This window comes from Ambystoma mexicanum, chromosome 8 (assembly GCF_040938575.1).
Source record: "Ambystoma mexicanum isolate Mex_15411 chromosome 8, UKY_AmexF1_1, whole genome shotgun sequence".
NCBI lineage: Eukaryota > Metazoa > Chordata > Amphibia > Caudata > Ambystomatidae > Ambystoma > Ambystoma mexicanum.
This window is the reverse complement of record NC_090929.1, coordinates 241,886,920-241,910,970: the sequence shown is the minus strand read 5'-3', so window position 1 is coordinate 241,910,970 and position 24,051 is coordinate 241,886,920.

The following is a 24,051-nucleotide window of genomic DNA, read 5'->3' as shown; positions in this document are numbered from 1 at the left end:
CGGGGCATGAGCAGGGGGTGGGGGAACAGGAGGAATACACGGGGCATGAGCGGGGGTGGGGGGAACAGGAGAGAGACACGGGCCATGAGCGGGGGGAGGGGGAGCAGGAGAGAGACACGGAACATGAGCAGGGGGTTGGGGGAACAGGAGAGAGACACGGGGCATGAGCGGGGGGTGGGGTGAACAGGAGGAAGACACGGGTCATGAGTGGTGGTGGGGGGAACAGGAGAGAGACACGGGGCATGAGCGGGGTGGGGGGAACAGGAGGGAGACACGGGGCATGTGCGGCGGGTGGGGGGGTACAGAAGGGAGACACAGAGCATGATCGGGGGGTGGGTGGTACAGGAGGGAAACACAGGGCATGAGCGGGGAGTGGGGGGAACAGGAGCGAGACAGGGGGCATGAGCGGGGGGTGGGGGAAAAGGAGAGAGACACGGGTCATGAACAGGGGGTGGGGGGAACAGGAGAGAGACACGGGGCATGAGTGGGGTGTGGGGGGAACAGGAGAGAGACACGGGGCATAAGCGGAGGGTGGGGGGAACAGGAGAGAGACATGGGGCATGAGCGGGGGTTGGGGGGAACAGGAGAGAGACACAGGGCATGAGCGGGGGGTGAGGGGAACAGGAGGGAGACACGAGGCATGAGCAGGGGGCCAGGGGGATACAGGAGGGAGACACGGGTCGTGAGCAGGAATGGGGGAACAGGAAGGAGACATGGGGCATGAGCGGGGGTGGGGGGAACAGGAGGGAGACACGGGGCATGAGTGTGGGGGGGAACAGGAGAGATACACTGGGCATGAGCAGGGGCTGGGGGAACAGGAGAGAGACACGGGGCATGAGCGGTGGGTGGGGGGAACAGGACAGCGACACGGGGCATGAGCCGGGGGTGGGGGGAACAGGAGAGCTACACGGGGCATGAGCGGGGTTGGGGGAAACAGGAGAGAGACACGGGGCATGAGCGGGGGTCGGGGGAACAAGAGGGAGACATAGGGCATGAGCGGGGGAACAGGAGGAAGACACGGGGCATGAGCAGGGGTGGGGGGAACAGGAGGGAGACACGGGGCATGAGCGGGGAGTGGGGGGAACAGGAGAGATACACGGGGTATGAGCTGGTGGTTGAGGGGAACAGGAGGGAGACACGGGGCATGAGCGGGGGTGGGGGGAACAGGAGGAATACACGGGGCATGAGCGGGGGGTGGGGGTAACAGGAGAGAGACACGGGCCATGAGCGGGGGGTGGGGGAACAGGAGAGAGACACGGGGCATGAGCGGGGGGTTGGGGGAACAGGAGAGAGACACTTGGCATGAGCGGGGGGTTTGGAGGAACAGGAGGAAGACATGGGAGACATGGGGCATGAGTGGGGGGTGGGGAGAACAGGAGGAAAACACGGGGCATGAGCGGGGGTGGGGGAAACAGGAGGGAGACACGGTTCATGAGCAGGGGGTGGGGGGAACAGGAGGGAGACATGGGGCATGAGCAGGGGGTATGGGGATCAGGAGAGAGACACGGGGCATGACTGGGGGATGGGGGGAACAGGAGAGAGGATACCGGGCATGAGCGGGTTTGGGGGGAACAGGAGAGAGAGACATGGGGCATGAGCAGGGGGTGGGGGGAACAGGAGAGAGACATGGGGCATGAGTGGGGGTGGGGGGAACAGGAGAGAGATACGGGGCATGAGCGGGGGTGGGGGGAAGAGGAGAGAGACACAGGGCATGAGCGGGGGGTGGGGAGAACAGGAGAGAGACACGGGGCATGAGCGGAGGCTGGGGGGAACAGGTGGGAGACACAGGGCATGAGCGTGGGATTGGGGGAACAGGAGAGAGGCACGGGGCATGAGCGGGTGGTGGGGGGAACAGGAGAGAGAGACATGGGGCATGAGCAGGGGGTGGGGTGAACAGGAGAGAGACACGGGGCATGAGTGGGGGGTGGGGGGAACAGGAGAGAGATACGGGGCATGAGCGGGGGTTGGGGGAAGAGGAGAGAGACACAGGGCATGAGCGGAGGGTGGGGAGAACAGGAGAGAGATACGGGGCATGAGCGGAGGCTGGGGGGAACAGGTGGGAGACACGGGACATGAGCGGGGGGGTACAGGAGGGAGACACAGGGCATGAATGGGATTGGGGGAACTGGAGAGAGACACGGGGTATGAGTGGGGGGTGGGGGAAACAGGAGAGATACACGGGGCATGAGCAGAGGGTGGGGGGATCAGGAGGGAGACACTTGGCATGAACGGTGGGTGGGGGAACAAGAGGAAGACACGGGGCATGAGCGGGGGGTGGGGGGAACAGGAGGGAGACACAGGGCATGAGCGGGGGTTGGGGGAACAGGAGGAAGACACAGGGTATGAGCGGGTGGAGGGGGGAACAGGAGAGAGACACAGGGCATGAGCGGGGGTTGGGGGGGAACAGGAGAGAGACACGGGCATGAGCGGGGGGTAGAGGGGTACAGGAGGGAGACATGGGGCATGAGCAGGGGGTGGGGGGAACAGGAGAGAGACACGGGGCATGAGCGGGGGTTGGGGGAACAGGAGAGAGACATGGGGCATGAGCGGAGGGTGGGGGGAAACAGGAGAGAGACATGGTGCATGAGCGGAGGGTGGCGGGAACAGGAGAGAGACACGGGGCATGAGCGGGGGGTTGGGGGAACAGGAGGGAGACGCGGGGCATGAGCGGGGGTGGGGGGAACAGGAGGAAGACACGGGGCATGAGCGGGGGGTGGGGGGAACAGGAGAGAGACACGGGGCATGAGCGGGGGTGTGGGGACAGAAGAGATACACAGGGCATGAGCGGGGGGTGGGGGGAACAGGAGAGAGACATGGGGCATGAGCGGCGGTGGGGGGGAACAGGAGGGAGACATGGTGCATGAGCGGAGGGTGGGGGGAATAGGAAAGAGACACGGGGCATGAGCGGAGGGTGGGGGGGACAGAAGAGATACACAGGGCATGAGCCGGGGGTGAGGGGAACAGGAGAGAGACACGGGGCATGAGCGGGGGGTGGGGGGGAACAGGAGGGAAACACGGTTCATGAGCGGGGGTGGGGGGAACAGGAGGAAAACACGGGGCATGAGCGGGGGTGGGGGAAACAGGAGGGAGACACGGGGCATGAGCGGGGTGGGTGGAACAGGAGGGAGACACGGGGCATGAGCTGGGGGTAGGGGGGACAGAAGAGATACACGGGGCATGAGCGGGGGGTGGGGGGAACAGGAGAGAGACACGTGGCATGAGCGGGGGGTGGGGGGAACAGGAGGAGACACGGGGCATGAGCGGGGGTGGGGGGAACAGGAGGGAGACACGGGGCATGAGCAGGGGGTAGGGGGAACAGGAGAGAGAAACGGGGCATGAGCGGGGGTGGAGGAACAGGAGAGAGACACAGGGCATGAGTGGGTGGTGGGGGGAACATGAGAGAGACACTAGGCATGAGCGGGGGGTGGGGGGAATAGGAAAGAGACACGGGGCATGAGCGGGGGTGGGGGGAACAGGAGGGAGACACGGGGCATGAGCAGGGGATGGGGGGTACAGGAGGGAGACACTGGTAATGAGCGGGGGGTGGGGGAACAGGAGAGAGACACGGGGCATGAGTGGGGGGTGGAGTGGAACAGGAGAGATACACGGAGCATGAGCAGGGGGTGGGGTAACAGTAGAGAGACACAGGGCATGAGCGGGGGGAACAGGAGAGTTAAACTGGGCATGAGCAGGGGCTGGGGGAACAGGAGAGAGACAAGGGGCATGAGCGGGGGGTGGGGGGAACAGGACAGCGACACGGGGCATGAGCGGGGGGTGGGGGGAACAGGAGAGCTACACGGGGCATGAGCGGGGTTGGGGGAAACAGGAGAGAGACACGGGGCATGAGTGGGGGTGGGGGAACAGGAGGGAGACACAGGGCATGAGCGGGGGAACAGGAGGAAGACACGGGGCATGAGCGGGGGTGGGGGGAACAGGAGGGAGACACGGGGCATGAGCGGGGAGTGGGGGGAACAGGAGAGATACACGGGGCATGAGCAGGGGGTTGGGGGGAACAGGAGGGAGACATGGGGCATGAGCGGGGGGTGGGGGAACAGGAGAGAGACACGGGCCATGAGCGGGGGGTGGGGGAACAGGAGAGAGACACGGGGCATGAGCGGGGGGAACAGGAGGGAGACACGGGGCATGTGCGGGGGTGGGGGGAACAGGAGGGAGACACGGGGCATGAACGGGGTGGGGGAACTGGAGAGAGACAAGGGGTATGAGTGGGGGGTGGGGGAAACAGGAGAGATACACGGGGCATGAGCGGAGGGTGGGGGAAACAGGAGGGAGACACAGGGCATGAGCGGGGGAACAGGAGGAAGACACGGGGCATGAGCGGGGGTGGGGGGAACAGGAGGGAGACACGGGGCATGAGCGGGGAGTGGGGGGAACAGGAGAGATACACGGGGCATGAGCAGGGGGTTGGGGGGAACAGGAGGGAGACATGGGGCATGAGCGGGGGGTGGGGGGAACTAGAGAGAGACACGAGCCATGAGCGGGGGTTGGGGGAACAGGAGAGAGACACGGGGCATGAGCGGGGGGGAACAGGAGGGAGACACATGGCATGAACGGGGGGTGGGAGAACAGGAGGAAGACACAGGGCATGAGCGGGGGGTGGGGGAAACAGGAGGGAGACACAGGGCATGAGCGGGGGAACAGGAGGAAGACATGGGGCATGAGCGGGGGTGGGGGATAACAGGAGGGAGACACGGGGCATGAGCGGGGAGTGGGGGGAACAGGAGAGATACACGGGGCATGAGCAGGGGGTTGGGGGGAACAGGAGGGAGACATGGGGCATGAGCGGAGGGTGAGGGTAACTAGAGAGAGACACGAGCCATGAGCGGGGGTTGGGGGAACAGGAGAGAGACACGGGGCATGAGCGGGGGGGAACAGGAGGGAGACACGGGGCATGAGCGGAGATGGGGGGAACAGGAGGGAGACACGGGGCATGAACGGGGGTGGGGGAACTGGAGAGAGACAAGGGGCATGAGCGGGGGTGGGGGAAACAGGAGAGATAGACGGGTCATGAGCGGAGGGTGGGGGAACAGGAGGGAGACACGTGGCATGAACAAGGGGTGGGAGAACAGGAGGAAGACACGGGGCATGAGCGGGGGTGTGTGGAACAGGAGGGAGACACGGGGTATGAGCGGGTGGAGGGGGGAACAGGAGAGAGACACAGGGCATGAGCGGGGGGTGGGGGGGAACAGGAGAGAGACACGGGCATGAGCGGGGGGTAGAGGGGTACAGGAGGGAGACACGGGGCATGAACGGGGGTGGGGGAACTGGAGAGAGACAAGGGGCATGAGCGGGGGTGGGGGAAACAGGAGAGATAGACGGGTCATGAGCGGAGGGTGGGGGAACAGGAGGGAGACACGTGGCATGAACAGGGGGTGGGAGAACAGGAGGAAGACACGGGGCATGAGCGGGGGTGTGTGGAACAGGAGGGAGACACGGGGTATGAGCGGGTGGAGGGGGAACAGGAGAGAGACACAGGGCATGAGCGGGGGGTGGGGGTGAACAGGAGAGAGACACGGGCATGAGCGGAGGGTGCGGGGGAACAGGAGAGAGACACGGGGCATGAGCGGGGGGTGGGGGGACAGAAGAGATACACGGGGCATGAGCGGGGGGTGGGGGGAACAGGAGGAGACACGGGGCATGAGCGGGGGTGGGGGGAACAGGAGGGAGACACGGGGCATGAGCAGGGGGTAGAGGGAACAGGAGAGAGAAACGGGGCATGAGCGGGGGGTGGAGGAACAGGAGAGAGACACGGGGCATGAGTGGGTGGTGGGGGGAACATGAGAAAGACACTAGGCATGAGCGGGGGGTGGGGGGAATAGGAAAGAGACACGGGGCATGAGCGGGGGTGGGGGGAACAGGAGGGAGACACGGGGCATGAGCAGGGGGTGGGGGAACAGGAGAGAGACACGGGGCATGAGTGGGGGGTGGAGTGGAACAGGAGAGATACACGGAGCATGAGCAGGGGGTGGGGTAACAGTAGAGAGACACAGGGCATGAGCGGGGGGAACAGGAGAGATAAACTGGGCATGAGCAGGGGCTGGGGGAACAGGAGAGAGACAAGGGGCATGAGCGGGGGGTGGGGGGAACAGGACAGCGACACGGGGCATGAGCGGGGGGTGGGGGGAACAGGAGAGATACACGGGGCATGAGCGGGGTTGGGGGAAACAGAAGAGAGACACGGGGCATGAGCGGGGGTGGGGGGAACAGGAGGGAGACACAGGGCATGAGCGGGGGAACAGGAGGAAGACACGGGGCATGAGCGGGGGTGTTTGGAACAGGAGGGAGACACGGGGCATGAGCGGGGAGTGGGGGGAACAGGAGAGATACACGGGGCATGAGCAGGGGGTTGGGGGGAACAGGAGGGAGACATGGGGCATGAGCGGGGAGTGGGGGGAACAGGAGAGAGACACGGGCCATGACCGGGGGGTGGGGGAACAGGAGAGAGACACGGGGCTTGAGCGGGGGGGAACAGGAGGGAGACACGGGGCATGTGCGGGGGTGGGGGGAACAGGAGGGAGACACGGGGCATGAACGGGGGTGGGGGAACTGGAGAGAGACAAGGGGTATGAGTGGGGGGTGGGGGAAACAGGAGAGATACACGGGGCATGAGCGGAGGGTGGGGGAAACAGGAGGGAGACACAGGGCATGAGTGGGGGAACAGGAGGAAGACACGGGGCATGAGCGGGGGTGGGGGGAACAGGAGGGAGACACGGGGCATGAGCGGGGAGTGGGGGGAACAGGAGAGATACACGGGGCATGAGCAGGGGGTTGGGGGGAACAGGAGGGAGACATGGGGCATGAGCGGGGGGTGGGGGGAACTAGAGAGAGACACGAGCCATGAGCGGGGGTTGGGGGAACAGGAGAGAGACACGGGGCATGAGCGGGGGGTGAACAGGAGGGAGACACATGGCATGAACGGGGGGTGGGAGAACAGGAGGAAGACACAGGGCATGAGCGGGGGGTGGGGGAAACAGGAGGGAGACACACGGCATGAGCGGGGGAACAGGAGGAAGACATGGGGCATGAGCGGGGGTGGGGGGAACAGGAGGGAGACACGGGGCATGAGCGGGGAGTGGGGGGAACAGGAGAGATACACGGGGCATGAGCAGGGGGTTGGGGGGAACAGGAGGGAGACATGGGGCATGAGCGGGGGGTGGGGGAACTAGAGAGAGACACGAGCCATGAGCGGGGGTTGGGGGAACAGGAGAGAGACACGGGGCATGAGCGGGGGGAACAGGAGGGAGACACGGGGCATGAGCGGGGATGGGGGGAACAGGAGGGAGACACGGGGCATGAACGGGGGTGGGGGAACTGGAGAGAGACAAGGGGCAAGAGCGGGGTGGGGGAAACAGGAGAGCTACACGGTTCATGAGCGGAGGGTGGGGGAACAGGAGGGAGACACGTGGCATGAGCGGGGGTGGGTGGAACAGGAGGGAGACACGGGGTATGAGCGGGTGGAGGGGGGAACAGGAGAGAGACACAGGGCATGAGCGGGGGGTGGGGGGGAACAGGAGAGAGACACGGGCATGAGCGGGGGGTAGAGGGTTACAGGAGGGAGACATGGGGCATGAGCGGAGGGTGCGGGGGAACAGGAGAGAGACACGGGGCATGAGCGGGGGGTGGGGGGGACAGAAGAGATACACGGGGCATGAGCGGGGGGTGGGGGGAACAGGAGAGAGACACGGGGCATGAGCGGAGGGTGGGGGAACAGGAGGGAGACACGTGGCATGAGCGGGGGTGGGGGAACAGGAGAGAGACATGGTGCATGAGCGGGGAGTTGGGGGAACAGGAGGGAGACACGGGGCATGAGCGGGGGTGGGGGGAACAGGAAGGAGACACAGGGCATGAGCGGGGGGTGGGGGGAACAGGAGAGAGACACGGGGCATGACCGGGGGTGGGGTGGACAGAAGAGATACACGGGGCATGAGCGGGGGTGGGGGGAACAGGAGAGAGACACGGGGCATGAGCGGGGGTGGGGGGGAACAGCAGGAAGACATGGTGCATGAGCGGAGGGTGGGGGAACAGGAGAGAGACACGGGGCATGAGCGGGGGGTGGTGGGGACAGAAGAGAGACACTAGGCATGAGCGGGGGTGGGGGGAACAGGAGGGAGACACGGGGCATGAGCGGGGGGTGGGGGGAATAGGAGGGAGACACGGGGATTGAGCGGGGGTGGGGGGAACAGGAGGGAGACACGGGGCATGAGCGGGTGGTGGGGGGTACAAGAGGGAGACACAGGGCATGAGCGGGGGTGGGGGAACAGGAGAGAGACACGGGGCATGAGCGGGGGGTGGAGTGGAACAGGTGAGATAAACTGAGCATGAGCAGGGGGTGGGGGGAACAGGAGAGAGACATGGGGCATGAGCAGGGGGCTGGGAGGGTGCAACAGGAGAGAGAAACGGGGCATGAGCGGGGGTGGAGGGGTACAGGAGGGAGACATGGGGCATGAGCGGCGGGTGGGATGGAACAGGAGAGATACACAGAGCATGAGCAGGGGATGGGGGAACAGGAGAGAGACACAGGGCATGAGCGGGTGGTGGGGGAAACAGGAGAGAGACGCGGGGCATGAGCGGGTAGTGATGGGAACAGGAGAGAGACACGGGGCATGAGCAGGGGGTGGGGGAACAGGAGGGAGACACAGGGCATGAGCGGGGGGAACAGGAGAGATAAACTGGGCATGAGCAGGGGCTGGGGGAACAGGAGAGAGACAAGGGGCATGAGCGGGGGGTGGGGGGAACAGGACAGCGACACGGGGCATGAGCGGGGGGTGGGGGGAACAGGAGAGATACACGGGGCATGAGCGGGGTTGGGGGAAACAGGAGAGAGACACGGGGCTTGAGCGGGGGTGGGGGGAACAGGAGGGAGACACAGGGCATGAGCGGGGGAACAGGAGGAAGACACGGGGCATGAGCGGGGGTGGGGGGAACAGGAGGGAGACAGGGGGCATGAGCGGGGAGTGGGGGGAACAGGAGAGATACACGGGGCATGAGCAGGGGGTTGGGGGGAACAGGAGGGAGACATGGGGCATGAGCGGGGGGTGGGGGGAACAGGAGAGAGACACGGGCCATGAGCGGGGGGTGGGGGAACAGGAGAGAGACACGGGGCATGAGCGGGGGGGAACAGGAGGGAGACACGGGGCATGTGCGGGGGTGGGGGGAACAGGAGGGAGACACGGGGCATGAACGGGGTGGGGGAACTGGAGAGAGACAAGGGGTATGAGTGGGGGGTGGGGGAAACCGGAGAGATACACGGGGCATGAGCGGAGGGTGGGGGAAACAGGAGGGAGACACAGGGCATGAGCGGGGGAACAGGAGGAAGACACGGGGCATGAGCGGGGGTGGGGGGAACAGGAGGGAGACACGGGGCATGAGCGGGGAGTGGGGGGAACAGGAGAGATACACGGGGCATGAGCAGGGGGTTGGGGGGAACAGGAGGGAGACATGGGGCATGAGCGGGGGGTGGGGGGAACTAGAGAGAGACACGAGCCATGAGCTGGGTTTGGGGGAACAGGAGAGAGACACGGGGCATGAGCGGGGGGGAACAGGAGGGAGACACATGGCATGAACGGGGGGTGGGAGAACAGGAGGAAGACACAGGGCATGAGCGGGGGGTGGGGGAAACAGGAGGGAGACACAGGGCATGAGCGGGGGAACAGGAGGAAGACATGGGGCATGAGCGGGGGTGGGGGGAACAGGAGGGAGACACGGGGCATAAGCGGGGAGTGGGGGGAACAGGAGAGATACACGGGGCATGAGCAGGGAGTTGGGGGGAATAGGAGGGAGACATGGGGCATGAGCGGGGGGTGGGGGGAACTAGAGAGAGACACGAGCCATGAGCACGGGTTGGGGGAACAGGAGAGAGACTACGGGGCATGAGCGGGGGGGAACAGGAGGGAGACACGGGGCATGAGCGGGGATGGGGGGAACAGGAGGGAGACACGGGGCATGAACGGGGGTGAGGGAACTGGAGAGAGACAAGGGGCATGAGCGGGGGTGGGGGAAACAGGAGAGCTACACGGGTCATGAGCGGAGGGTGGGGGAACAGGAGGGAGACACGTGGCATGAACAGGGGGTGGGAGAACAGGAGGAAGACACGGGGCATGAGCGGGGGTGGGTGGAACAGGAGGGAGACACGGGGTATGAGCGGGTGGAGGGGGGAACAGGAGAGAGACACAGGGCATGAGCGGGGGGTGGGGGGGAACAGGAGAGAGACACGGGCATGAGCGGGGGGTAGAGGGGTACAGGAGGGAGACATGGGGCATGAGCGGAGGGTGCGGGGGAACAGGAGAGAGACACGGGGCATGAGCGGGGGGTGGGGGAGACAGAAGAGATACACGGGGCATGAGCGGGGGTTGGGGGGAACAGGAGAGAGACACGGGGCATGAGCGGAGGGTGGGGGAACAGGAGGGAGACACGTGGCATGAGCGGGGGTGGGGGAACAGGAGAGAGACATGGTGCATGAGCGGGGGGTTGGGGGAACAGGAGGGAGACACGGGGCATGAGCGGGGGTGGGGGGAACAGGAAGGAGACACAGGGCATGAGCGGGGGGTGGGGGGAACAGGAGAGAGACACGGGGCATGAGCGGGGGTGGGGTGGACAGAAGAGATACACGGGGCATGAGCGGGGGTGGGGGGAACAGGAGAGAGACACGGGGCATGAGCGGGGGTGGGGGGGAACAGCAGGAAGACACGGGGCATGAGCGGGGGTGGGGGGAACAGGAAGGAGACACAGGGCATGAGCGGGGGGTGGGGGGAACAGGAGAGAGACACGGGGCATGAGCGGGGGTGGGGTGGACAGAAGAGATACACGGGGCATGAGCGGGGGTGGGGGAACAGGAGAGAGACACGGGGCATGAGCGGGGGTGGTGGGGACAGAAGAGAGACACTAGGCATGAGCGGGGGTGGGGGGAACAGGAGGGAGACACGGGGCATGAGCGGGGGGTGGGGGGAATAGGAGGGAGACACGGGGATTGAGCGGGGGTGGGGGGAACAGGAGGGTGACACGGGGCATGAGCGGGTGGTGGGGGGTACAAGAGGGAGACACAGGGCATGAGCGGGGGTGGGGGAACAGGAGAGAGACACGGGGCATGAGCGGGGGGTGGAGTGGAACAGGTGAGATAAACTGAGCATGAGCAGGGGGTGGGGGGAACAGGAGAGAGACATGGGGCATGAGCAGGGGATGGGAGGGTGCAACAGGAGAGAGAAACGGGGCATGAGCGGGGGTGGAGGGGTACAGGAGGGAGACATGGGGCATGAGCGGCGGGTGCGATGGAACAGGAGAGATACACAGAGCATGAGCAGGGGATGGGGGAACAGGAGAGAGACACGGGGCATGAGCGGGTGGTGGGGGAAACAGGAGAGAGACGCGGGGCATGAGCGGGTAGTGATGGGAACAGGAGAGAGACACGGGGCATGAGCAGGGGGTGGGGGAACAGGAGGGAGACACGGGGCATGAGCGGGGGGTGGGAGGAACAGGAGAGAGACGCGGGGCATGAGCGGGGCGTGGGGGAACAGGAGAGAGACACAGGGCATGAGCGGGGGGTTGGGGGAACAGGAGAGAGACAAGTGGCATGAGCGGGGGGTGGGGAGGAACAGGAGGAAGACACAGGGCATGAGCGGAGGGTGGGTGGAACAGGAGAGAGACACTGGGCATGAGCGGGGGGTGGGGGGAACAGGAGAGAGACACGGGGCATGAGTGGGGGTTGGGGGGAACAGAAGAGAGACACGGGGCATGAGCGGAGGGTGGGGGGAACAGAAGAGAGACACGGGGCATGAGCTAGGGGTGGGGGGAACAGGAGAGAGACAACACAGGGCATGAGCAGGGGTTGGGGGGAACAGGAGGGAGACACAGGGCATGAGCAAGGGGTCAGGGGGGTACAGGAGGGAGACACGGGCCATGAGCGGGAATGGGGGGAACAGGAAGGAGACATGTGGCATGAGCAGGGGGTGGGGGAACAGGAGGGAGACACGGGGCATGAGCACGGGGGAACAGGAGAGATACATGGGGCATGAGTGGGGGCTGGGGGAGCAGGAGAGAGACAGGGGGCATGAGCGGGGGGGAACATGAGACATACACAGGGCATGAACGGGGATGTGGGAAACAGGAGAGAGACACGGGGCATGAGCGGGGGTGGGGGAACAGGAGGAAGACACGGGGCATGAGCGGGGGTGGGGGGAACAGGAGTGAGACACGGAGCATGAGCAGAGGGTGGGGGGAACAGGAGGAATACACGGGGCATGAGCGGGGGGTTTGGGGAACAGGAGAGAGACACGGAACATGAGCGGGGGGTTGGGGGAACTGGAGAGAGACACGGGGCATGAGCGGGGGGTGGGGTGAACAGGAGGAAGACACGGGGCATGAGTGGGGGTGGGGGGAACAGGAGAGAGACACGGGGCATGAGCGGGGTGGGGGGAACAGGAGGGAGACACGGGGCATGAGCAGGGGGCTACGGGGGTACAGGAGGGAGACACGGGCCGTGAGCAGGAATGGGGGGAACAGGAAGGAGATATGGGGCATGAGCGGGAGTGGGGGGAACAGGAGGGAGACACGGGGCATGAGTGTGGGGGGGAACAGGAGAGATACACTGGGCATGAGCAGAGGCTGGGGGAACAGGAGAGAGACACGGGGCATGAGCGGGGGGTAGGGGGAACAGGACAGCGACACGGGGCATGAGCGGGGGTGGGGGGAACAGGAGGAATACACGGGGCATGAGCGGGGCGTGGGGGGAACAGGAGAGAGACACGGGCCATGAGCGGGGGTGGGGGGAACAGGAGGGAGACACGGGGCATGAGCGGGGGATGGGGGGGTACAGGAGGGAGACACAGAGCATGATCGGGGGGTGGTGGGGTACAGGAGGGAGACACAGGGCATGAGTGGAGGGTGGGTGGAACAGGAGAGAGACACTGGGCATGAGCGGGGGGTGGGGGGAACAGGAGAGAGACACGGGGCATGAGTGGGGGTTGGGGGGAACAGAAGAGAGACACGGGGCATGAGCGGAGGGTGGGGGGAACAGGAGAGAGACACGGGGCATGAGCGAGGGTTGGGGGGAACAGGAGAGAGACAACACAGGGCATGAGCAGGGGTTGGGGGGAACAGGAGGGAGACACAGGGCATGAGCAAGGGGTCAGGGGGGTACAGGAGGGAGACACGGGCCATGAGCGGGAATGGGGGGAACAGGAGAGAGATACGGGGCATCAGCGGGGGGTGGGGGGAAGAGGAGACACACACAGGGCATGAGCGGGGGGTGGGGAGAACAGGAGAGATACATGGGGCATGAGTGGGGGCTGGGGGAGCAGGAGAGAGACACGGGGCATGAGCGGGGGGGAACATGAGACATACAAAGGGCATGAGCGGGGATGTGGGAAACAGGAGAGAGACACGGGACATGAGCGGGGGGTGGGGGGAACAGGAGGAAGACACGGGGCATGAGCGGGGGTGGGGGAACAGGAGTGAGACACGGGGCATGAGCAGAGGGTGGGGGGAACAGGAGGAATACACGGGGCATGAGCGGGGGGTTTGGGGAACAGGAGAGAGACACGGGCCATGAGCGGGGGGTGGGGGAACAGGAGAGAGACACGGAACATGAGCGGGGGGTTGGGGGAACAGGAGAGAGACACGGGGCATGAGCGGGGGGTGGGGTGAACAGGAGGAAGACACGGTGCATGAGTGGGGGTGGGGGGAACAGGAGAGAGACACGGGGCATGAGCGGGGTGGGGGGAACAGGAGGGAGACACGGGGCATGAGCAGGGGGCCAGGGGGGTACAGGAGGGAGACATGGGCCGTGAGCAGGAATGGGGGGAACAGGAAGGAGACATAGGGCATGAGCGGGGGTGGGGGGAACAGGAGGGAGACACGGGGCATGAGTGTGGGGGGGAACAGGAGAGATACACTGGGCATGAGCAGGGGCTGGGGGAACAGGAGAGAGACACGGGGCATGAGCGGGGAGTGGGGGGAACAGGACAGCGACACGGGGCATGAGCGGGGGGTGGGGGGAACAGGAGAGCTACACGGGGCATGAGCGGGGTTGGGGGAAACAGGAGAGAGACACGGGGCATGAGCGGGGGTGGGGGAACAAGAGGGAAACACAGGGCATGGGAGGGGGAACAGGAGGAAGACACGGGGCATGAGCAGGGGTGGGGGGAACAGGAGGGAGACACGGGGCATGAGCGGGGAGTGGGGGGAACAGGAGAGATACACGGGGCATGAGCTGGGGGTTGGGGGAACAGGAGGGAGACATGGGGCATGAGTGGGGGTGGGGGGAACAGGAGGAATACACGGGGCATGAGCGGGGCGTGGGGGGAACAGGAGAGAGACACGGGCCATGAGCGGGGGGTGGGGGAACAGGAGAGAGACACGGGGCATGAGCGGGGGGTTGGGGGAACAGGAGAGAGACAAGGGGGAAGGAACGGGGGGTGGGGAGGAACAGGAGGAAGACATGGGAGACACGGGGCATGAGTGGGGGGTGGGGAGAACAGGAGGAAAACACGGGGCATGAGCGGGGGTGGGGGAAACAGGAGGGAGACACGGTTCATGAGCAGGGCGTGGGGGGAACAGGAGGGAGACATGGGGCATGAGCAGGGGGTAGGGGGATCAGGAGAGAGACACGGGGCATGACCGGGGGATGGGGGGAACAGGAGAGAGGATACCGGGCATGAGCGGGTTTGGGGGGAACAGGAGAGAGAGACATGGGGAATGAGCAGGGGGTGGGGGGAACAGGAGAGAGACACGGGGCATGAGTGGGGGGTGGGGGGAACAGGAGAGAGATACGGGGCATGATCGGGGTTGGGGGGAAGAGGAGAGAGACGCAGGGCATGAGCGGGGGGTGGGGAGAACAGGAGAGAGACACGGGGCATGAGCGGAGGCTGGGGGGAACAGGTGGGAGACAAGGGACATGAGCGGGGGGGTACAGGAGGGAGACACAGGGCATGAACGGGGGGTGGGGGAACTGGAGAGAGACACAGGGTATGAGTGGGGGGTGGGGGAAACAGGAGAGATACACGGGGCATGAGCAGAGGATGGGGGGAACAGAAGGGAGACACGTGGCATGAACAGGGGGTGGGGGAACAGGAGGAAGACATGGGGCATGAGCAGGGGGTGGGGGGAACAGGAGGGAGACACAGGGCATGAGCGGGGGTGGGGGGAACAGGAGGGAGACACGGGGTATGAGCGGGTGGAGGGGGGAACAGGAGAGAGATGTAGGGCATGAGCGGGGGTTGGGGGGGAACAGGAGAGAGACACAGGCATGAGCGGGGGTGTGGGGAACAGGAGGAAAATACGGGGCATAAGCAGGGGGGGGAAACAGGAGGGAGACACAGGGCATGAGCGGGGGTGGGGGGAACAGGAGGGAGACACGGGGCATGAGCGGGGGTGTGGGGAACATAAGAGAGACACGGGGCATGAGCGGGGGGTGGGGGCGACAGAAGAGATACACGGGGCATGAGCGGGGGTTGGGGGGACCAGGAGAGAGACACGTGGCATGAGCGGGGGGTGGGGGGAACAGAAGGGAGACATGGGGCATGAGCGGGGGTGGGGGGAACAGGAGGAAAACACAGGGCATGAGCGGGGGTGGGGGAAACAGGAGGGAGACACAGTGCATGAGCGGGGGTGGGGGGAACAGGAGGGAGACACGGGACATGAGCAGGGGGTAGGGGGAACAGGAGAGAGAAACGGGGCATCAGCGGGGGGTGGAGGAACAGGAGAGAGACACGGGGCATGAGCGGGTGGTGGGGGGAACAGGAGAGAGACACTAGGCATGAGCGGGGGGTGGGGCGAATAGGAAAGAGACACGGGGCATGAGCGGGGGTGGGGGGAACAGGAGGGAGACACGGGGCATGAGCGGGGGATGGGGGGTACAGGAGGGAGACACTGGTAATGAGCGGGGGGTGGGGGAACATGATGGAGACACAGGGCATGAGTGGGGGGTGGGGGGAACAGGAGAGAGACACGGGGCATCAGTGGGGGGTGGAGTGGAACAGGAGAGATACACGGAGTATGAGCAGGGGGTGGGGTAACAGTAGAGAGACACAGGGCATGAGCGGGTGGGAACAGGAGAGATACACTGGGCATGACCGGGGGATGGAGGGAACAGGAGAGAGGCATGGGGCATGAGTGGGGGTGGGGGGAACAGGAGAGAGAGACATGGGGCATGAGCAGGGGGTGGGGGGAACAGGAGAGAGACACGGGGCATGTGTGGGGGGTGGGGGGAACAGGAGAAAGATACGGGGCATGAGCGGGGGGTGGGGGGAAGAGGAGACATACACGGGGCATGAGCAGAGGGTGGGGGAACAGGAGGGAGACACGTGGCATGAACGGGGGTGGGGGAACAGGAGGAAGACACGGGGCATGAGCGGGGGGTGGGGGAACAGGAGGGAGACACAGGGCATGAGCGGGGGTGGGGGGAACAGGAGGGAGACACGGGGTATGAGCGGGTGGAGGGGGGAACAGGAGAGAGACGTAGGGCATGAGCGGGGGTGGGGGGGACAGGACAGAGACACGGGCATGAGGGGGGGTAGAGGGGTACAGGAGGGAGACATGAGGCATGAGCAGGGGGTGGGGGGAACAGGAGAGAGACACGGGGCATGAGCGGGGGGTGGGGGGAACAGGAGAGAGACATGGGGCATGAGAGGAGGTTGGTGGGAAACAGGGGAGAGACACAGGGCATGAGCGGGGGTTGGGGGGACAGAAGAGATACACGGGGCATGAGCAGGGGGTCGGGGGAACAGGACCGAGACACGGGGCATGAGCGGAGGGTGGGGAGAACAGGAGGGAGACACGTGGCATGAGCGGGGGTGGGGGAACAGGAGAGAGACATGGTGCATGAGCGGAGGGTGGGGGGAACAGGAGAGAGACATGGGGCATGAGCGGGGGGTTGGGGGAACAGGAGGGAGACACGGGACATGAGCGGAGGTGGGGGGAACAGGAGGGAGACACGGGGCATGAGCAGGGGTGGGGGGAACAGGAGAGAGACACGGGGCATGATCGGGGGGTGGGGGGACAGAAGAGATACACAGGGCATGAGCGGTGGGTGGGGGCAACAGGAGAGAGACACGGGGCATGAGTGGGGGTGGGGGGGAAGAGGAGGGAGACATGGTGCATGAGCGGAGGGTGGGGGAAACAGGAGAGAGACACGGGGCATAAGCGGGGGTGGGGGGGACAGAAGAGATACACAGGGCATGAGCTGGGGATGGGGGGAACAGGAGAGAGACACGGGGCATGAGCGCGGGGTGGGGGGGAACAGGAGGGAAACACAGGGCATGAGCAGGGGTGGGGGGAACAGGAGGAAAACACTGGGCATAAGCGGGGGTGGGGGAAACAGGAGGGAGACACGGGGCATGAGCGGGGGCGGGAGGAACAGGAGGGAGACACGGGGCATGAGCTGGGGGTGGGGGGAACAGGAGAGAGACACGGGGCATGAGCAGGGGATTGGGGGGACAGAAGAGATGCACGGGGCATGAGTGGGGGGTGGGGGGAGAAGGAGAGAGACACGTGGCATGAGCGGGGGTGGGGGGAACAGGAGGGAGACCACGGGGCATGAGCGGGGTGGGGGGAACAGGAGGAAAACACAGGGCATGAGCGGGGGTGGGGGAAAAAGGAGGGAGACACAGTGCATGAGCGGGGGGTGGGGAGAACAGGAGGGAGAAACGGGGCATGAGCGGGGGGTGGAGGAACAGGAGAGAGACACGGGGCATGAGCGGGTGGTGGGGGGAACAGGAGAGAGACACGGGCATGAGCGGGGGTGGGGGGAACAGGAGGGAGACACGGGGCATGAGCAGGGGATGGGGTACAGGAGGGAGACACTGGTAATGAGCGGGGGGTGGGGGAACAGTAGAGAGACAAGGGGCATGAGCGGGGGTGGGGGGAACAGGAAGGAGACACGGGGCATGAGCGGGGGATGGGGGGTACAGGAGGGAGACACTGGTAATGAGCGGGGGGTGGGGGAACATGATGGAGACACGGGGCATGAGTGGGGGGTGGAGTGGAACAGGAGAGATACACGGAGTATGAGCAGGGGGTGGGGTAACAGTAGAGAGACACAGGGCATGAGCGGGGGGAACAGGAGAGATACACTGGGCCTTTGCAGGGGCTAGGGGAACAGGAGAGAGACACGGGGCATGAGCGGGGGGTGGGGGGAACAGGACAGCGACACGGGCATGAGCGGGGGGAGGGGGGAACAGGAGAGATACACGGGGCATGAGCGGGGTTGGGGGACACAGGAGAGAGACATGGGGCATGAGCGGGGGTGGGGGAACAGGAGGGAGACACAGGGCATGAGCGGGGGAACAGGAGGAAGACACGGGGCATGAGCGGGGGTGGGGGGAACAGGAGGGAGACAAGGGGCATGAGCGGGGAGTGGGGGGAACAGGAGAGATACACGGGGCATGAGCTGGGGGTTGGGGGGAACAGGAGGGAGACATGGGGCATGAGCGGGGGGTGGGGGGAACAGGAGAGAGACACAGGCCATGAGCGGGAGGGTGGGGGAACAGGAGAGAGACACGGGGCATGAGCGGGGGGTTGGGGGAACAGGAGAGAGACACTTGGCATGAGCGGGGGGTGGGGAGGAAGAAGAGGAAGACACGGGAGACATGGGGCATGAGCGGGGGTGGGGGAACAGGAGGGAGACACAGGGCATGAGCGGGGGAACAGGAGGAAGACACGGGGCATGAGCGGGGGTGGGGGGAACAGGAGGGAGACAAGGGGCATGAGCGGGGAGTGGGGGGAACAGGAGAGATACACGGGGCATGAGCTGGGGGTTGGGGGGAACAGGAGGGAGACATGGGGCATGAGCGGGGGGTGGGGGGAACAGGAGAGAGACACAGGCCATGAGCGGGAGGGTGGGGGAACAGGAGAGAGAGACACGGGGCATGAGCGGGGGGTTGGGGGAACAGGAGAGAGACACTTGGCATGAGCGGGGGGTGGGGAGGAAGAAGAGGAAGACACGGGAGACACGGGGCATGAGCGGGGGGTGGGGGGGCACAGGAGGAAAACACGGGCCATGAGCGGGGGTGGGGGAAACAGGAGGGAGACACGGTTCATGAGCAGGGGGTGGGGGAACAGGAGGGAGTCATGGGGCATGAGCAGGGGTTAGGGGGATCAGGAGAGAGACACGGGCCATGACCAGGGGGTGGTGGGAACAGGGGAGAGACACGGGGCATGAGCGGGGGATGGGGGGAACAGGAGAGAGACACGGGGCATGAGTGGGGGGTGGGGGGAACAGGAGATAGATACGGGGCATGAGCAGGGGGTAGGGGGAACAGGAGAGAGACACGGGGCATGAGTGGGGGGTGGGGGGAACAGGAGATAGATACGGGGCATGAGCGGGTGAGCGGGGGCTAGGGGGAAGAGGAGAGAGACACAGGGCATGAGCGGGGGGTGGGGAGAACAGGAGAGAGATACCAGGCATGAACGGAGGCTGGGGGGAACAGGTGGGAGACACGGGCATGAGCGGGGGGGTACAGGAGGGAGACACGGGGCATGAGCGGGGTTGGGGGGAACAGGAGGGAGACACGGGGCATGAACAGGGGTAGGGAACTGGAGAGAGACAAGGGGTATGAGTGGGGGGTGGGGGAAACAGGAGAGCTACACGGGGCATGAGCGGAGGTTGGGGGAACAGGAGGGAGACACGTGGCATGAACGGGGGGTGGGAGAACAGGAGGAAGACACGGGGCATGAGCGGGGATTGGGGGAAACAAGAGGGAGACACAGGGCATGAGCGGGGGTGGGTGTAACAGGAGGGAGACACGGGGTATGAGCGGGTGGAGGGGGGAACAGGAGAGAGAGACACAGGTCAAGTGGCACAGCGAGTAGAGCGCTCGCTTTGGCATCAGTGCAGAGTCTGCTAACGTAGGTTCGAATCCCGGCGGGGCCAAACTCAGCCTTTCATCCTTCCGAGGTCGATAAATGAGCACCACACACCGTGGGTAATAATAAGCAGCGCTCAGATACCTGAGGGTTCGTAGCGCTATATAAATGCCAAATTATTATTATTATTATTTTATTTAGAGACACAGGGCATGAGCGGGGGGTGGGGGGGAACAGGAGAGAGACACGGGCATTAGCGGGGTGTAGAGGGGTACAGGAGGGAGACATGGGGCATAAGCGGAGGGTGCGGGGGAACAGGAGAGAGACACGGGGCATGAGCGGGGGTGGGGGGGACAGAAGAGATACACGTGGCATGAGCGGGGGGTGGGGGGAACAGGAGAGAGACACGGGGCATGAGTGGAGGGTGGGGGAACAGGAGGGAGACACGTGGCATGAGCGGGGGTGGGGGAAAAGAAGAGAGACATGGTGCATGAGCGGAGGGTGGGGGGAACAGGAGAGAGACACGGGGCATGAGCGGGGGGTTGGTGGAACAGGAGGGAGACACGGGGCATGAGCAGGGGTGGGGGGAACAGGAGGGAGACACGGGGCATGAGCGGGGGGTGGGGGAACAGGAGAGAGACACGGGGCATGAGCGGGGGTTGGGGGGGACAGAAGAGATACACGGGGCATGAGCGGGGGTGGGGGGAACAGGAGAGAGACACGGGGCATGAGCGGGGGTGGGTTGAACAGCAGGAAGACATGGTGCATGAGCGGAGGGTGGGGAAACAGGAGAGAGACACGGGGCATGAGCGGGGGGTGGTGGGGACAGAAGAGATACACGGGGCATGAGCGGGGGGTGGGGGGAACAGGAAAGAGACACGGGGCATGAACGGGGGGTGGGGGGGGAACAGGAGGGAGACACGGGGCATGAGCGGGGGTGGGGGGAACAGGAGGAAAACACGGGGCATGAGCGGGGGTGGGGGAAACAGGAGGGAGACACGGGGCATGAGCGGGGGTGGGGGGAACAGGAGGGAGACAAGGGGCATGAGCGGGGGGTGGTGGGAACAGGAGAGAGACATGGGGCATGAGCGGGGGGTGGGGGGGACAGAAGAGATACACGGGGCATGAGCGGGGGTGGGGGGAACAGGAGGAAAACACGGGACATGAGCGGGGGTGGGGGAAACAGGAGGGAGACACAGTGCATGAGCGGGGGTGGGGGGAACAGGAGGGAGACACGGGGCATGAGCAGGGGGTAGGGGGAACAGGAGAGAGAAACGGGGCATGAGCGGGGGGTGGGGGAACAGGAGAGAGACACAGGGCATGAGCGGGTGGTGGGGGGAACAGGAGAGAGACACTAGGCATGAGCGGGGGGTGGGGGGAATAGGAGAGAGACACGGGGCATGAGCGGGGGTGGGGGAACAGGAGGGAGACACGGGGCATGAGCGGGGGATGGGGGTACAGGAGGGAGACACGGGTAATGAGCGGGGGGTGGGGGGAACATGATGGAGACACAGGGCATGAGTGGGGGGTGGGGGGAACAGGAGAGAGACACGGGGTGGAGTGGAACAGGAGAGATACACGGAGCATGAGCAGGGGGTGGGGTAACAGTAGAGAGACACAGGGCATGAGCGGGGGGTAGGGGGAACAGGAGGGATACACAGGCATGAGCGGGGGGTGGGGGGAACAGGAGGGAGACACGGGCATGAGCGGGGGGTGGGGGGAACAGGAGGGAGACACGGAGAATGAGAGAGGGGTGGGGGAACAGGAGAGAGACACGGGGCATGAGCGGTGTGTGGGGGGAACAGGAGAGAGACATGGGGCATGAGCAAGGGGTGGGAGGGGGCAACAGGAGAGAGAAACGGGGCATGAGCGGGGGTGGAGTGGTACAAGAGGGAGACATGGGGCATGAGCGGGGGTGGGGGGAACAGGAGAGAGACACAGGGAATTTGTGGCGGGTGGGATGGAACAGGAGAGATACACGGAGCATGAGCAGGGGTGGGGGAACAGGAGAGAGACACTGGGCATGAGCGGGTGGTGGGGGAAACAGGAGAGAGACACGGGGCATGAGCGGGTAGTGGTGGGAACAGGAGAGAGACACGAGGCATGAGCAGGGGGTGGGGGAACAGGAGGGAGACACGGGGCATGAGCGGGGGGTGGGAGGAACAGGAGAGAGACACGGGGCATGAGCGGGGGATGGGAGGAACAGGAGGGAGACACGTGCCATGAGCGGGGGATGGGGGGGTACAGGAGGGAGACACAGAGCATGATCGGGGGTGGGGGTTACAGGAGGGAGACACGGGGCATGAGCGGAGGGTGGGGGGAACAGGAGAGAGACACTGGGCATGAGTGGTGGGTGGGGGGAACAGGAGAGAGACACGGGGCATGAGTGGGGGTTGGGGGGGACAGAAGAGATACACTGGGCATGAGCAGGGGGTGGGGGAACAGGAGAGAGACATGGGGCATGAGTGGGGGCGTAGGGGGGACAGAAGAGATACACGGCATGAGCGGGGGGTGGGAGGAACAGGAGAGAGACACGGGGCATGAGCGGGGGTGGGGGGGAACAGGAGGGAGACACGGGGCATGAGCGGGGGTGGGGGGAACAGGAGAAAACACGGGGCATGAGTGGGGGTGGGGGAAACAGGAGGGAGACACAGTGCATGAGCGGGGGTTGGGGGAACAGTAGGGAGACACGGGCCATGAGCAGGGGGTAGGTGGAACAGGAGAGAGAAACGGGGCATGAGCGGGGGCTGGGGGAACAGGAGAGAGACACGGGGCATGAGCGGGTGGTGGGGGGAACTGTTAGGCGGAAACCTGTGCAGTTCCCTCTGGGACCACTGCAAAAGATTGAGGACTACAGGCGTTTGGCGGTGAACTCACTTGGTAGCAGTCTGTACCACACAGATTCACTTGGTAGCTGTGGCTGAGCAGTCAGACTTCTCTCAAGAAAAGTTGAGCAGTATGTGGAGTATACAAGATAGGGCAATTCTTCATAGCAAGACAAGCAAACACGCAACGAGGCTTAGTGTAAAGATATTAAGGCATTTATTTATAACAGAACATCTATGAAAAACACTAAGGCAAATCACGGCAAACAAATCAAACACAATTACTCTACGAAGTAGAAAATGATCAATCCCCCTAGCAATATTTCGACAGCTCTAGGTTCTACCGGTATCACTTATTTTCAGACAGAGGTGTATACCTCAACCCAGGTGACACTCGAATATTAGTTAGGACGGGAGAGAAAAAGATAGGCAGGTCATGAAATCAACACAGTTCAATCCTAGTGGATAAAATGCAAGGCAGGAAGGCAAGAATCACAATAGATCGTAACGTTCAGAGGCCAAAACCACTCGGAGAGAGGCAAGGCGCGATGTCCCAAAAAGTCTCTAGTGGAGATGCATTCAAGTCTGTATAGCAATTTGTTATCGGCAGGTTGAACCAGTTCAGAACAAAGGATGAGAAAAGCTTGGAGGCGACCAAACGGAATGGAGAGGATTAAGACACCTCACTCGAACCGATCGAAAGGGAAGCCAGGCGGACACGGTACCTTGTTGTGGAGGGCAGCTCCGGCGGGGGCAGTTGTTCCTGGTGGTGGATGAACGTCGGGTCTTTGCCAAGAGTAGAGATGATCTCGTCGTCGAAGAACATGAAGTCCGGTGCACCACCAGGGAAGAGACCAGCCGCGGAGTGCTCCGTCACAAGGCACCACCTTTTGGTCGCGGTTCAGGGGTAGTGGCTATCCAGTTGCCGGGGTGCTCTGCACGGGCAATTCGACCACTGCGTCCTGAGGCGAATAAAAAGCAAAGGGGACTGGTTGTTCCCACCAGCCAGGGGAAGAGACTCTCTGGCAGGGAGATCTCCTCTGTCGTCGGGAAGTGGTGAGTAGGTTCCGCAGGGCTCCACCGGAGGTGTCGTCGTGCAGGTCGGCTCAGCGTTACCCTCGTCGGATTCTTAGGTCCTGTGGCGACTTCTGAAGATCCAGTCCCAAAAGCCCTGCTTTTATGCAGAAAACCCCCATTCATTCAGCCTAGCTGTCAATCAACACATGCTAAGTGGTGAGCGGGAAGGCTCACCACCTGGGCCAATCACTCCAGAGTGCGACCGGAGTTGGCAAGGCAACTCGGTCCAGGGTGCCTAAACACCCTCCCACACCCCTGAGGTAACCCAGACAGAATGGCAACACTTTGGAGTGTCTCTGTACAGAGGCCCGCCAAAAGTGGAACAAAGGGCTCAACC